The 12281-nt window shown below is 44.3% G+C and overlaps 1 non-coding gene across 1 annotated transcript in view; it reads right to left on the bottom strand.

Moving 5' to 3' along the window:
* MAML3 overlaps window positions 1-12281 on the bottom strand; it is a 193278-nt gene that overhangs the window by 55732 nt on the left and 125265 nt on the right. Inside the window, exons 22-25 of the transcript XR_005373867.1 lie at window positions 9546-9621; window positions 7454-7479; window positions 5810-6094; window positions 3973-4082 (exon numbers count right to left, since the gene is read on the bottom strand). This is a non-coding gene — a transcript (mastermind like transcriptional coactivator 3). The remainder of the gene's footprint in view (window positions 1-3972; window positions 4083-5809; window positions 6095-7453; window positions 7480-9545; window positions 9622-12281) is intronic.

Genomic DNA, 12281 nt, shown 5'->3' with positions numbered 1-12281 from the left:
TTGCCAAAAAAGTAAAAGATAACAGTTCACCAAGAAAGATGACTGGTTTCTGGCCTTGACACCTAAGAAAAATTTATTTTGGAAACAGTTTTAAATAAGATGAATTAAGTAGCATCGTGAACTCTGTCCTCAACAGTAGATGTACTGAAAATGCAGAGGGTTTGCATATGCTTTTGGTTGCTCGGTCCTTGATGAAAGCTGAGGACATGACTTAAATCATAAAAGAAATTCTCCAGAAAGTAAGGATGACACAACTTGCTTTTAGGATGACAAACCTTACTAGAAGGAAAAAAAAAAAAAAAAACCTAAACGCAGTGACACTATGTAATAATATACATATTATGAAAATGCCATAACATTTGGAAACAACAGAGAAAATCTCACTCTAATTCTGGGTTTCTCAACCTTGGCACTGTTGACATTTTGTACTGGATGATTATTTGTTGTTGAGAGCTGCCTCAGTGTTGTAGGATGATTAGCAGCACGTCTGGCCTCTGCCCAGTAGAGGCCCACCCCATACACCTCTTCTAGCCAGTGAACAACCAAAAATGTCGCTAGGTCTTGTCCAAAGTCCCCAAGAAGCAAACATTAACCCTAGGTGGGAACCACTCTTCTAATCATATCAAGTAAAGACAACTTCATCTGAGTAGTCCATATCTCATGGTAGTTCTATCTACATGATACACATACTGTACCCTATGTTTTCCATTCAGAGAATGTTGTGGATGGCTAGTGCAGACCTGCTATCCGAGAAGGATACCCAAGACTTTTGTAAACTCCCAAATCAGTAAATACCACTTTAGTATATAACAGCTCCCATAATTATGTTGAGAATAGAGATGGGGGGTGAGTGAAACTGCTCCAAGGTTCAGACCACGAGCCGTTAGCAAGGTTCATTCAGCAACTCAAGTATCTGGGTGTCCCCTCTTCAACCTCGCAGCTCACTTTAATCAAATTTGTCTCAGCTACACTACAAATCAGTATAAGTCAAGGGTTCCAGGGTCTCTCTGGAGTACTTCAAACAGTGGATCTAAACTCTTCAAACGCCAAGGGACTGCTGTGGATCCCAGGGCCTGTGCTGCAGACACGTTAACAATCCTGGGAGGAAGGATAGAGGTCCATGAGCTCTTGCGGGGTAAAGCCTCAGAGGGCATTCATTTATGTAAGATAAGGCCATAAGGCCTGTACATTTTTTAAAGTGGTTTGTTTTATAGATAAAATTTTTTCAAAATATAAGAAACGGGCAGAAGAGTGAGATTTGGAAGTTAGGGTGCAAGCAGGACCCCGGTACTCGATGTTTCGCATCACCTCTGAGGCCCCTAAGACTTTGTACAGGTGTAACCCAGCCCAGGAGCTGCAGACCTAGCCTGGGAAGTTCACCGTCTGCACAGAAGAAGGCACTGCAAATTGTTTCTGGTCATAGATGCGCTGGGGGGCCGCTTCGATTCTGGACCTCAGAAACAATCTGAACCTAATCTCAGACAAGGCCATGCATGAAAATACTCTCCGGTGTAGACAGAGCATGCTAGGACAGAGAAGCAGATGGGATTGGAATAAGAAGATCTTTGTTCCAATGAGGACTTTGCTCCTGACAGCCTTGCCTTCCTAAATAGTGGTTTAACTCCTGCCAAGTCCAGGTTCACTGCAGACCCAAGGCCGCTGCGTTTTGAGAAAGAAATGACAATAAAGATTGTGAAAAAGTATTCTGAAGGCTTTAGAGTGCCAGGCTCGTGCGGCAGTTTCATCGACTCCCAACACCCCTGTGCCACCAAGTCACGGAGAGGAGGGCATCATTCCACAGGGATGATGGGGCAGCTTGTGGCGCCGCTTCCCTCTCAAGCTGTAGAAGGCCAGAAGCAAGGGTAACTTGCAGACCTGGGGATTAAACCGGAATGTGTTTGTCTTTGTGCTTACACCCAGAGGGTAAAGTGAGATGGTGAAATGACAGGAAAGCTGTTCACAAAGTTTTCAAATCATTGAAGCCTTTAGTCCCCTCTTGGCCTCACGTCCCATGGCCCAAAACTTGATGATGCGGAGCAGAGAGGAAAACACAGCATTTTGTGCCTCTGTCACACAAAGGGACTCCTCCGAGAGTCACCTAATGTCTCTAGACCTCGGCTCTCTCACTTGTCAAACTGGAAATTTGAGGAGTCAATTCAATGGTTTGTATGCCATCGATACAAAGCCTTTTGCAAATAACAGGTATTGGCAATTTTTTTGTTTGCTATCTGCTCCACTGGGACTTAGTATAAAGATAAGTGAGGAAGGTCAGAGATACAAGTGAATAAAGAGGAACTTGAGAGTTGCCTCTAGATTTTCAAAATTTGTTGAACTGAAGTTTAGCTAGAAGTTGAGATCTATTTCGCTGCCAGAAAAAATAAATGTTTGCACATCAACATAGGTGAATCTCAGTATGTTTTGTGCAAAAAAGAAAGTCTCAAAAAAGTACACAGAATACAATTCCATCTATATAAAATTCAGGGATACATGCACACCAATAACTGCCTAGTGATATGTACTTCTGTAGTAAAATTAGAAATAAAAGTGTAGGAGTGGTAATATGTTGGGGAGGGTATAAAGGGTATCTTAAAAGGTACAGAGATATATTCCTTAAGTGGGATGGTGGGTGCAAGCATGAGCATTTTATTATTTTCTTTTAAACTTAGTTTATTGGGGTGCCTGAGCAGCTCAGTCAGTTGAGTGTCTGCCTTCAACTCAGGTCATGATCCCAGGGTCTTGGGATTGAGCCCCGCATCAGGCTCCCTGCTCAGCAGGGAGTCTGCTTCTCCCTCACTCTCTGCCCCTCATCCACCCCCCACCCCACTTACATTCTCTCTTTCAAATAAATAAGATATTTTTAAAAATATTTAAACTTATTTTATTTTTTTAAGATTTATTTATTTGAGAGAGAGAGAGTGCACGCACAAGTGAGCAGGGGTGAGGAGGGGTAGAGGGAGAGGGAGAGAGACTCTCCAGCAGACTCCCTGCTAAGTCCAGAGCCCAATCCTGGGATTGATCCCAGGACCGGAAGATCATGACCTGAGCCAAAATCAAGATTTTGAAGGCTTAACTAACTGAGCCACCCAGGCGCCGCTAAACTTAATTTAAATAGCAATAGTTTAATAAGAATATAGTTATTTAAACAATATAGATCAGCATATATGTATATACACACATACAGTATCTATAGTATATATATATTATATATATATACACACATTCGGTATATACTATATACATAATAAAACAATTTTAAAAGATTCGCCATGCTTCTAGAATCATACTATAATAAAATCTTATTGATATAACTTTTTTTTTCCCTCCTAACTTGTTTATGGCTCATCTGGGGCCATCAATAAGCCTCATCTTGTACCAGTGTCCCTCTCCTCACCTACGCTCTGCCCATTACGGAGGTCTCAGGTTCTCACCTGTGCCCAGCACCTGCTGCCTATCTGTGGGGCTTGGCACCTGCTGTTCCTCTGCCCAAGGGGCTCCCTCTCCAGTCTCTCATCCTTTGGGCTCAGCTAAACCATCATTTCTTTTAGGAAGTCTTTCTGACTGAGTTAGGTTCTCCTGTGACAAGCTTCCAGAGTATCCTGCATGTCTTCTTCCTAATATTCATCACACTTGTAAATACTTAATTTATGTCTTTTCAACAGACTGTAAACCCTAGGAAAGCAATGCCACATCTGTTTGGCTTACTGCTGAATCACTAGCGTCTAGTTAGTGAGCATCTAGTGAGCATGCAGTAATATGTGTTGAATGAATGAATAATGAATGGATGGATGGATGGACGGATGGGTAGATAAATGCCAAAGCCAAAGGATCCCCCCTGGCAGGTATGAATATGAGATTATAAAATAAATTTTATTGGCTACACTTTGGGCATTGCTTCATCTGCTCTTTTCCAGGAGCTCAATGAACGATTAGCACCAGCTTTAAACAGCTGAAAGAGTTGTCACCAAGATTTACCTTCGTCGTATTTAATCTGGTCTAGCAGTTGCTTCTCGCCGGTTGTAGTAAGTTGGGATTGGCATGGTGATGTCACTTTAAATGCCTCTATGAAGTCTTCTTTCACTGCTCTGTTAAAAAAAAAAAAAAAAAAGAAAAGAAAAAAAAAAGGCAGGTTCCTCTCAGAGAGGGGCACGGGATAATGTATTATCTGAGTTATCACTGTTCAATCAAAAAGTACATGAAGGAGCCACATAATTCATTTGGACAGCAATCACCACGGAGTTATGCAGGTCTCTCGTGTAGGTGATGAAACAGCCAAATTCCCTGACAGTGGTGAATTACTCCTTGTGTCACTAATAGCAATGCCAAAAGAAGTGTCAAGGCTACAGACATGGAGCATGGGGGGCTCTTCAAACTGCACGAGTAAAAATGTGATATGTTTTATTGCTTTCTTTTAATCTTGATCATTGAGGTTTTAAAATGAAATTACAGGGATGCTAAGCCTAGCCAATGGGTAGGGTGATTCATTTCTACTTGGCAATGGCACTAGTATGGTGGCTTCCGTCCAGGCCAAGCCTGGGCTGAAACCCCGGTGCCTCGCCATTCCACCACCATCCCCACGGCTCAGCTGGCACCTAAGATCCTAACAAAGGATGCATGACATATGGGAATTTTTTTTCTTTTTTCATCCACAGTCAAACCACTCGCCAAATATATATCTCTTTCTCTCGCAGTTAAAATACTGACCTGATGTAATAAAATCACTGATTTTTAAGAGCCTTGTAGTACGAGAAAGAGACGCTAACATGAATTTGAAATCTGGTGATTAGGAAGTGTTTTGAATGGCCTTGAGAACTGCAGGTAAAACATAAAATTATACTAATATTCTTGTTTAGTTAAACTTTTTAATGTTTTAAAAAGCCCTTCATAATATTATGGATAAGTAAATTCTTGGGCCTGATTTCAATTTGGGTCAAATTCCAACTCATAATGTTACACACATAAACCTTCTCCTTAACAGCCCATAACATTAAACTGAAAACAGAATTCTTAAAGCACGCTCTTATGCTGTCTATCCATGAAATAAGCATTATGGACGTTCAACAGATGTCTTTAATAGACATTGTTATTAAAAAGAATATTAAGTAAAATAAATTTAGACTGCTAGTCTAGCACAATTACTAAAGGAATACTGCTCCCTGTTCAGATAATCTCATCTATACTTAATTGGGAAGGAAAAAAAAATTCAGTGGACATTATTACCTTCTGGTAGTAGCCATGTACTCATTTACCCCTCGAGCTCATTATCCCAGATTAGGATTTGTTAGTGCCTCCTCGTATGCTCTAGCATAAGCCTCAATTCTCAGGAAATTAAAAGTTGGTCAGGAGAAAAAAAAAAAAAAGAACTCCAGTTAACAAGCATCAGTCTAAGAGCAAATTCTTTATAAAAATCTTGGGGGGAAAATTTCAGCTCTTTTTCAGTTATGAGTGCCAAAAAAAAAAAAAAAACGTTTTGTGGTTTCAGGCACTTTTAAGTTTTATAATTTGAAAATAAGTTAGGCTTTCAGCAGAAAAAAGAAAGTTCCAAGTCCATAATATGGATTAATGCCTCTGGTTTGTTTTGAAGATGACACAAAGCTAGTGGGAACAACCAACCTATTTGCTGGGAAATATGCTGTAGTGTGCATGAGCATTTCAAAATAACACTATCAATCTGCGCCAGAACTGAATTTTGGTTTCTGCCTTCAGGCCTGTAATATGAAAAATGTTATCCACCCTAGTTAATTAGGTAGTGATGGGAATTTGCGTGCCATCTCCCATTCTAGGTGCTAAAGGAAAGGGAAGGGCCACTTACCTGACCAAGGGTCTGTCCCCAGGGCTCGGCTGACGAGGAGGCGAAGCGGAGGGTCGGGCCACCAAGGCGGTCTAGACACCGTCGTTCTTCGTTGGCAGAGGAAGCACGAGAAGGGGGTCCTGGCCAGGATCGCCGGCTGTGGGGCCTGAGGCTCCGGGCCTCCCCCGGCCTCCCCTAGCCTCCCCGCCCTGGGCCGCAGCTCCGTGGACCTCGGTCGATGGACCCTCGGCCCTGGAGTTCATTGGCTCAGGGACTCGGGAAAGCCAACGGGCCTCCCTCACCGACCTGTAGGAGGAGGGGAAAGAAATAGACGCTCAGGATAGTTGTCGGGGCTTCGAGGAAGGGGCATTGGGGAGTAGGAAGGACCAATAAATGTCGCCGGCCTTCCTCCTCTTCCCCCTCTCCTTCTTCCTCCTCTTCCCCCTCTTCTCCTTTATCCTCTTCCCCTTCTCTTCTTCTCCTTCTTCCTCTTCCCCTTCTTCTCCTTCCTCCTCTTCCCCTTCTTCTCCTTCATCCTCTTCCCCCTCTTCTCCTTTATCCTCTTCCCCTTCTCTTCTTCTCCTTCTTCCTCTTCCCCTTCTTCCTCTTCCCCCTTCATCCTCTTCTTCTCCTTCATCCTCTTCCCCTTCTCCTCCTTCCTCCTTCCTCTTCCCCCTCTTCTCCTTTATCCTCTTCCCCTTCTCTTCTTCTCCTTCTTCCTCTTCCCCTTCTCCTTCTCCTTCCTCCTCTTCCCCTTCTCCTCCTTCATACTCTTTCCTCTCTTCTCCTTTATCTTCTTCCCCTTCTCTTCTTCTCCTTCTTCCTCTTCCCCTTCTCCTTCTTCCTCTTCCCCTTCTTCCTTCACCTTTCCCTCTTTCCTTCCTCTCTTCCTCTCTGAGGACTACCTCTTCCCCTTCTTCTCCTTCATCCTCTTCCCCTTCTCTTCCTTCCTCCTCTTCCCTCTCTTCTCCTTACTCCTCTTCCCTCTCTCCTCCTTCCTCCTCTTCCTCCTCTTCCCCTTCTTCTCCTTCGTCGTCTTCTTCTTCTTCTTCTTCTTCCTCTCCCCCTTCTTCCCCTTCTTCTCCTTCCTCCTCTTCTCCTTCTCCTTCTCCCTCTTCCCCTTCTTCTCCCTCTCCCTCTTCCCCTTCTTCTCCTTCTTCTCCTTCTTCTCCTTCTTTTTCTTCTTCTTCTTCTTCTTCCTCTTCCCCTTCTTCTCCTTCCTCCTCTTTTCCTTCTTCCCCTTCTTCTCCTTGTTCCTCTTCCCCTTCTTCCTCTTCTCCTTCTCCTCCTTCCTCCTCCTCTCCTTCTCTTCCTCTTCTTCCTCCTCCTCCTTCGCAAATTCCAAACCTTGCTTCCCAACTACCTGTAGGTCACACTTCAGAGGAAGCATCTAAAAACATAGATGTGACTACATTGTACGTGTAGGAAGCTAGCAAGTGGCAACAATGAGTTTTAATTGCATACATTTTATGGAAGCTGACCACAGAATTCGCTAGAGCAGCAGCAGTGAAAAGGGGGCCACGGAGGAACTCAGACAACCTGGTTTCTAACCTCAGCGACCCCCCACCCCATTTACAGCTTGAGCAAGCTGCCTGAGCCTCTCTGAGCCTCACTTGTTTTTGTTTTTTATTTAATCTGAAAAGTTGATGGGTAAATCTTACCTACCTCACACAGTTCCTGGGAGGACTCAGCTGGAAGATAGATGTGGAAACATCTTGAAAACTATAAAACACTCAGGTGAAATAAATTAGAGTATTTTTTTTTATCATTTTCATCATGCTCAAAGTCACTTATGATGACAGATTTCCATATCTATAATTTTTCCCTGAAAGTTTACTCATATTTGGAACAATTGTTATTTATTACTCACTTATTAACAGACATAAAATTAGTTCCGATGGCAGCCTTTTGCTAACAATAAGACAAAAATGGAATCATGGGTTAGTAGTGCTGGAGAGCTTGTCTTCTTTTTCTTTGAAAAGTTGAGACTTCACAATTTGTTAGAGCAAAGTTGTTGCTTAATAACTGTTCTACTAAAGTTCAGCGAATTGTACTTGATGTTCTGGCTTTTATTGCTTACACAGAATATGTGCTTTCCACCCGGCCTTATTAAACACACACACACAACCTGGTATGACCAAAATGGTCCTACTAATATGGGAAGAATAACTACAGAGAAATTCAATTTGCCTGAAACTTCAGGGTTTCAAGAGCTAATTCCAAGTGACAGAGTTATTGAGACATTTGACCAAGAGAAGAACCTTATCTTAGGAAAGACAAACATTTTGTGTAAACACACTGGTTCCTTCCCCTGGCAAGGTTGTTTATGCTTAGTCATTGGGAAATTTTCAGCTGCACTTTGATCAACACGGCTCAGTAATTATCAAGACATTGACTACCTAGAGCCACAGTAGAAAAGAAAAAGCTTGACCTACTTGTACAGCGGACACTGGAAGGAATAACTCAAGTTGATGAAATGCCACCCCTTTATTTTGTGATCACACCTAGTATAGCCTCCCTGATCTCAGGTCTGCTCTGCCCGAGAAATAAGGAACTTTGAAGGTAGAGTAGAATTATGATTCAACTCTCTGCTTTATTCAATGCCATCCAAACTTCCAAAATTCCACGGCTTAATACACTTTCTGTCCACTAACCTTCAAGGAAGCAAACAATGCATGATGAAGTGTGATCACCACCCAGGTAGGAAGTCATTGTCTCTCAGCTCCACATCCACCCTCAAATTTTTGGCTTTCTGATGCTGGAGCTGGGACTCCATAACCTACACTTTTCCTTTTCAAGCAGCTCCATGTTAGGCTCTGAAAATCAAGAGCACCACAGGGAGCCTTCAAGGCTGGAGTAGAAGGGACTAACTCCTTTGCCTTTGCTCTTTATTGGCTTGATTGGCTGCTGTCAATGCCAAGAGCACCACCCCTGCAGGCCCACTTCTTCACTCAGCAGAAGCAGTTCTTTCCCACAGCAGTGAGGGAATCCACTACTGAGTTTGCCCCAACACTTGCACAGCCAGCCTATGGTTTCTGTCTCCTAACTAGACCCTCACTGACACACCGGCTGACAACCTGAACTCATATGTTAAACTCCCATGATAGTCTCTTGTAGGCAACATCTACTGTATTTATGTGCCCAGAAAACAATCTTTTTATTGTGGCAGAGCTCCCCAAACTTCCTCTCTGTCGAGGTAGTGCAGGCAGGACTGGCTCTACCCTTTGTTCCAGGGGTAGGCTGCTGGTGACTCAAGTCTAACAAAAGAAATGATTGTCTGGCCCACCCACAGAGCCTGGTTTGGTGGGTGAACATGTCCTCCAGATGTATTTGAAATCAGTGTCACCTTTTTAAACTTGCAAGTTTAAAAACTTGCAGACCCATAAATTATCATTCTTTAAAAAAAGCCTAGCCTAAGTTGTGTGTTTTTCACCGAAAAGCTGTCAAACAAAAGGAATGAATCTTTACCATTGGTTCTTTAGCAGAAATTTGGTGGATGTGTGGGTTGGGTGCAGACAACACTCTGTGGCCTCCAGAGTACGGAACTGGTAGTGGAGGCAGGTGCACACCTCTCATGGTCCTCCCCCAGCCTACAGCCTGGGACTTTCATTGCCAATTTTCTCGTAGGACTAATTGCATACGACCATTTGCCGATCAAAAGAGCCTTGGAGTAGTGGCTGAGGATTTGACATCCATAATATGAGACCAATAGAACTTTCTAGATGCCACATTCTAATTGATAATTTGGCTTACTTACCTTACATGATGATGGAGACAAGACTAAAATACTTCCTCATATTATCTTCTAAATATGGCATATCTGATACTAGCATCTAAGAGAGAAGTAGGAAAAGAGTAGACATTCATTAAATACCACCGTAGATAGATACTGGGCTAAGCAATTTCATTTTACAACCAACCCAGGAAATATGTGTTATCACGCACTTTTTAAAGATGAGAAAAGTGAGGTTTGGGAGGGATAAGCAACTTGTTCAGGTCATAGACTAATAGATTCAAATCTAGTTCGCTCTGACATTGGCGTCCATTCTCTCTCTCCACATCAGGAAGGGGAGTCAACAGATAGTTCAAAGAGAAATGATTGCTGAAAATGTCTTGTGTCCTACTTTTCTTGTTTCTCCACACCTAAAGCCTCAGAGCAGAAGTGTGGCTAGAAACTTGTTCTAAAGCATCACTAAATCAGACAGGAACTTATCCTGTGTATTTGGGGAAGCAAATCCAAAAGCAATCGTATTTGGAATGTTGGAAAAGTCTCAGCTTGCTTCTAGTCTAGCCACAAATAAATAGAAGTTTATCTGGGCAAAATGATTTACTATCATTCATTAGTGTATTTTATACTTCACTGAACTTAGGCAAATTATATATACATTTTACATATAAGCAAAACATGTCAGATGTCAGGACTCAAAATATGTATTTAATTAAAAAAATACATCTCTTAAAACCAAAGCCCTAAATACATATTAAACGATACCCTAATCTGAAGGTAAATGAGACACACCACCTAACAGACATGAAATGACCCACATACACGGGAATACCTCCATTAATGAGGCAAATGCATCCCCCCAGCACATTTTAGGGTCGGAAATTTCATTATCTGATGAAGAAGTAACACAGAAGTCATAAGGACCCATCCAAAGAGGACACAGAAGAAGTGGGTATGGTATGAAATTACTAAATATTAACCAAAATGATATTGAGTAGGCTGCCAGAAAACAAGATTATGGAAGTTCTAAGCCAGGGAGAGAGGAGTACGAGGGGGTGGGACTCCGAGGACTCATCTGTGTGGAGGTATAGAGGTGGGGGACAAGATTTGCAGGAGAAGCCTGCCCAGTGGCATGGACTCAGCCTAACTGGGCCACCCCAGCAGCCTCAGGATCAGCCTCGAGGAGCTGGAGCAGAGCCCCCTTGGGCAGGTTCCTGCAAGGACACAGAATATCTGGAGAAAAGAGATGGTACCTCCAACCCCCTCAAGAGCCCCCAGACCCACCGAGGGCAAGCTCAGGGTTGGAGTCACACGTCCATGATTTCACTTGTTCCACATTATTGCCCCATCTATCTGCAAGGCCTTCTATAAAAGGGAGGGTCCTTCATTATCCCATTAGAATTCAAAGACCAAGCACATGGGGATGCCTGGGTGACTCAGTGGTTGAGCATCTGCCTTCAGCCCAGGGCGTGACCCCTGGGGTCCCGGGATCGAGTCCTCCGTCGGGCTCCCCGTGTGGAGCCTGCTTCTCCCTCTGCCTGTGTCTCTGCCTCTCTCTCTATGTGGCTCTCAGGAATAAATAAATAAAATCTTAAAACAAAGACCAAGCACATTTACCTGGTTGAGGCTCCGCCTCGACTCTGAGTGCCCCTTATCAATGAATAGGACCATCAGGATCTGAAAATGCCGGCCCCACACTTGGTCTGCCCTCGCAAAGACAAGGAGGTGGGGAGCTGGGTTGACCCAAGGCAGCTGCAGGGGCAGAGGAGGCAGCCAGGGGTGATGAGACTCCAAAATGAGAGGCTGGGGAACCCCTACATCTTTGCTGATTTCTTATTTATGCCATAAACCGTGCAGGACAAACACACTCTATTCACTGAGGTATTTTTGTCCCATGCAGCTGCGGGGCTTAGCAGGAGCTTTGCTGTCGAGCCATATGACTCATGCCAACACTGCTGCCTATGATTTATGAAGACTTAAAGAAAAAGAGAACAGCCAGCTTCATTATGAAGGAGCGTCGTTTCCAGGGAATTCATTCGTTGAGGATCGGGGTGCCATGTGGCCCCCTCTCGCCTGCTCTCTGACCCAAGCGGTGGTGGGCCCCGCTCCCCCTGCCCCACTCCCCGATGACACAGGCCGGACCCGTCTGGTCTAAGAGGACTGATGGCTGCAGCCAGAGGTTCCAGGGCCTTCGGCTGTCCGGGAGGTCTACTGACTGACCAAGGTCCTGCTTGGGGCCAGGGCTGCTTCCCCCAAAGACACAGTCTGCAGCCCCAGGAGTGGGGAAAAAGGCCGAAAAGGGACCAGGTTTTGCTGGTTTGCAGGCTGGTCCCTCCCGTCGGACCCTCTCACCTCCCTGATTAGGAGACTGGCCCGCATGATTTTGGGAAATGCTCCACCGGGAGCATTCAACAAGGCATTTTTCCAGCCGCACCCCAACTTCCTACCCCAGAGTGCCAGAAAGGGAAGGGCTAGGGTCTCTTACCCCAAATGGTTTCTGACTCCGACCTTGGAAACTTTCCACACTGGATTTCTTTTTTAAAGATTTTTTATTTACCTATTCATGAGACACAGAGAGAGAGAGAGAGATGGAGACACAGGCCGAGGGAGAAGCAGGCTCCCTGCAGGGAGCCCCACGTGGGACTCGATCCCAGGACCCTGGGGTCACGCCCTGAGCTGCAGGGAGACGCTCAACCACTGAGCCACCCGGGTGCCCCATTCAAGCTGGATTTGACCAGTCTTGTCTTTTCCTACTTCTTTCCCTGT

This window comes from Canis lupus, chromosome 19 (genome assembly GCF_011100685.1).
Source record: "Canis lupus familiaris isolate Mischka breed German Shepherd chromosome 19, alternate assembly UU_Cfam_GSD_1.0, whole genome shotgun sequence".
Classification (NCBI taxonomy): Eukaryota; Metazoa; Chordata; class Mammalia; order Carnivora; family Canidae; genus Canis; species Canis lupus.
The sequence above is the reverse complement of the archived record's forward strand: the minus strand, read 5'-3'. Positions and strand labels throughout refer to the sequence as shown.